Below are 4,247 nucleotides of genomic sequence, written 5' to 3'. Positions count from 1 at the left end.
TACTTCCGTAGTGATACTGCCTCGGAAACCCAAGGAGGGGTCGCTATGAGTCGGGGCCGACTCGACGGCACATAACAACAACAACAACAACAAAGTATATGATTAAGAACCGATGGTGTGGAAAGAAGAAGTCCAAACTTCACTGAAAGAAAAGGCCAACTGCAAGGCCCCAGGAATTGACAGAATACCAAATAAGATATTTCAACAAATTGATGCAGCACTGGAGGTGCTCACTTGTTTATGTTAAGAAATTTGGAAGAAAGTCACTTCATCAACTAACTGGAAAAGACTGATAAAGAAAGCTGATGCAACAGAACGCAGAAATCATCAAACAAAATCATTAATACTGCATGCAAGTAGAATTTTGCTGAAGATAATTCAAAAGTGGTTGTAGCAGTACATTGACAGGGAACTGCTAGAAGTTCAAGCTGGATTCAGAAGAGGGTGTGGAACAAGGGATATGATTGCTGTTGTCAGGTGATATTCTTTGGCTGAAAGCAAAGAACATCAGAAAGATATTTACCTATGTTTAATTGACTGTAGAATGGCATTCAACTGTGTGAAACATAGCAAATTATGGATAACTTTGCAAAAAATGAGAATTTCAGAACACTTAATAGTGCCCTGTATTTAGACCAAGAGGCAGTCTTTAAAGCACAACAAGGGGATATTAAATAGTTTAAAATTAGTAGAGGTATGTGTTAGGGTTGCATCCTTTCACCATAATTATTCAATCTGTATGCTGAGAAAATAATCTCAGAAGTTGGAGTATATGAAGAAGAATTTAACATTAAGATTGGAGGAAAAAACATTAACAACCTGCAACGTACAGATGACACAACCTTTCTTGCTAAAAGCAAAGTAGACTTGAAGCACTTACTGATGAAGGTCAAAGAATACAGCATTCAGTATGGATTATACCTCAACATAAAGGAAACAAAAATCATCACAATTGGACTGAGAAATAACATTATGAAAAGTGGCGAAAACTTTGAAGTTGTCAAGGATTTCATTTTACTTCTATTAACAATCACTGTCCATGGAAGCGGCAGTAAAGAAAACAAACAACATATTGCATTGGGCAAATCTGCTGCAAAAGACTTCTTAAAAGTGTTAAAGAACACAAAGGTCACTTTGAAATTTAAGGTGGGCCTAGCCCAAACCATGGTATTTTCAATAGCCTCATATGCATGCAAAAGCTGGATAATAAAGAAGAATGAAAAAGAATTCATGCATATGATTTATGGTGTTGGTGAAGAATATTGAATATACCATGGACTGCCAGAAGAACAAACAAATCTGTCTTGAAAGAGGTAAAGCTGGAAAGCTCTTTAGAGGTGATAAAAGCCAGACTTCGTCTTTTGTAACTTTGGTCATGTTTTCAAGAAGGAACAGTCCCTGCAGAAGGATATTATGCTTGGTAAAGTAGAAGGTCAGCAAAAAAGAGGAAGACTCCCAACGAGATAGATTGACACAGTAACTGCAACAATGGGCTCAAGCATAACAAAGATTGTGAGCAGGACTGGGCAGTGTTTTATTCTGTTGCACTTGGGGGTCTCTATAAATTGGAACTGACTCAATGGCACCTAATAACAATCTGGCATGAGACTTGCTTTTCTTCACAATTTCTAAGTATTGACAGGCAATAGCCCCCAATCAAAAAGTAGGCCATTGCCATCTGGTTTATCACAGTGTATCTTGCTCAATAGTTGCTTTCACTGTTCTTTCCCTGCCTTGATGAAGACAACAGTGAGTAGCATTTGTATTTTGCTGTTTATTAAATCCAATTTCTTAACTAATGAAGTTAGACAATTAAACGAAAAATTTATAGAGCATTAAATTGCAATGGAAGCAAAGGAAGTATGTAAGTCCACTGTGACCAATTCACTCGTTAGCGTCTGTTCTAGTTACCTAGTGCCACTCTGCCAAGAATATACCACAAATGGGATGGCCTTAACAAACAGGAGTTTATTCTCTTATAGTTTGGAGGCTTTAAGTCCAAGTTCAAAATGCCAGGCTCTAGGGGCTGGATCAAAGCCCCTCAGCCTTGGGCTCCAGCTCTGCCTCCAGCTCCCTGCCCACTGAAGCTTGAGGTTTTTTTTCACTCCGACAGCTACTGGCTGCTGAGGCTGCCAAGCCCAAGGTCGACCAGTAAAAAGGTGCAGTCCCAATGTTATCAAACCACATGGCAGGCCATTAATTCAAGTCCATTGTAAGTCCCCAGGTCAGCAGAGCATGGCAGCCTGCTGAACAATGACATGGCTACATGCAGGGTCCAAGTATGCCATAAGCTAGAGACGATCCCCAAGGCTTCTCCTTATATACAGGAAGCAGACCACATCCCAAAGGCAGCTACTCAGCTGCTTGTGTTAGATCCCACCATGGAGTTGGCTGCCAGTCTCACCATGGGGAATAACTACCACCAGCTCCCCAGCCACTCAACCAGGCCCAGCCACATTGACATACAAATTCAGCTACAACAGTGTGGTAATTTTGTTTTTCACTTTCATTAATGGGCCTTCAGTAAGAGAATTTATTATAATATGTTCTCCACCAATGGTAGGTATATGATAAGATGATAAGATACCAACAAACAAAATAACCAAGCACATGGTGCACAGGTTTCAATGCAGCTTACAAACTGAGACAGACTAGGAAGAAGGAAGAGGCCATCCACTTCTCAAAGAATTGGCCAGGGAAAACCTTATGAAATAGCAGAGAAACACTCTCTGATACATTATTGGGCAACTTTATGAACAGTCCTGAAACATTATCTGATATAGTGCAGGAAAACAAGCCCCTTAGGTCAGAAGGCACTAAGAATACAACTAGGAAAAAGCTGCCTCATCAGAGTACAATCAACCTTAATGATAAGAATAAAATAAAGCTTTCAAGACCGCCATTTGCTGCCGTGGCATGACTCAATTTGAGGAGAAACAGCTGCAAACATCCACTAATAATCAGAGTATGGAATGTATAAAGTATGAATCTAGGAAAATTGGAAGTTGTCAAAAATAAAACGGAACACATGAAGATTGATATCCTAGGCATTAGTGAGCTGAAATGGACCGGTGTTGGTCATTTTGAATCAGACAACCATATGATCCACTATGCCAGGAATGACAATTTTAAGAGAAATGGCATGGCATTCATCATCACAAAGGATGTTTCAAGATCTGTCCTGAAGTACAATGTTGTCAACAATAGTATAATATCCATATGCCTACAAGGAAGACCAGTAATATGACTATTATTCAAATTTACACACCGACCACCAAAACCAAAGATGAGGAAATTGAAGATTTTTATCAGTTTCTGCAGTCTGAAATTGAACAAACATGCAATCAAGATGTGTTATTTATCACTGGTCACTGGGATGCAAAAGTTGGAAACAAAGAAGAATGACCGATAGTTGGAAAATTTGGCCTTGATGACAAAAATAATGCTGGAGACCGCATGATAGAATTTTGCAATACCAATGACTTTTTCATTGCAAATACTTTTTTGCAACAACACAAATGGAGGCTATACATGTGGACTTCACCAGATGGAGTACACAGGAATCAGACTGACTACATCTGCGGCAAGAGGCAATGGAAAAGCTCAATATCTTTAGCCAAAACAGGGCAAGGAGCTGACTGTGAAACAGACATCAACTGCTCATATGCAAGTTCAACTTGAAGTTGAAGATAATTAAAACAACTCCAAGAGCCAAAATATGACCTTGATATATACCTGCTGAATTTAGAGACCATCTAAAGAAAAAACGAGAATTATGGGATGACATCAAGAACATCATCCACGAAGAAAGCAAGAAGTCATTAAAAAGATGAGAAAGGAAGAAAAGACCAAAATGGATGTCAGAAGAGACTGAAACTTGCCGTTCAGCAGGGAGTAGCTAAAGCCAATGGAAGAAATGACGAGATAAAAGAGCTGAACAGAAGATTTCAAAGAGCAGCTCAAGCAGACAATTACTATAATGAAATGTGCAAAGACCTGGAATTAGAAAGCCAAAGGGAAGAACACGCTCAAAATTTCTTAAGCTGAAAGAACTTAGGAAAAAATTCAAGCCTCGAGTTGCAATGTTGAAAGATTCTATGGGCAAAATATTGAATGATGCAGGAAGCATCAAAAGAAGATGGAAGGAATACACAGTCACTGTACCAAAAAGACCTGGTCAATCTTCATCCATTTCAAGAGGTGGCATATGATCTAGAACCAATGATATTGAAGAAAGAAGTTGAAGC

The sequence above is a fragment of the Orycteropus afer genome, unplaced genomic scaffold, assembly GCF_000298275.1.
Source record: "Orycteropus afer afer isolate SDZICR_OR568_19922 unplaced genomic scaffold, OryAfe1.0 scaffold00159, whole genome shotgun sequence".
In the NCBI taxonomy this organism is placed as follows: Eukaryota; Metazoa; Chordata; class Mammalia; order Tubulidentata; family Orycteropodidae; genus Orycteropus; species Orycteropus afer.
The sequence above is the reverse complement of the archived record's forward strand: the minus strand, read 5'-3'. Positions refer to the sequence as shown.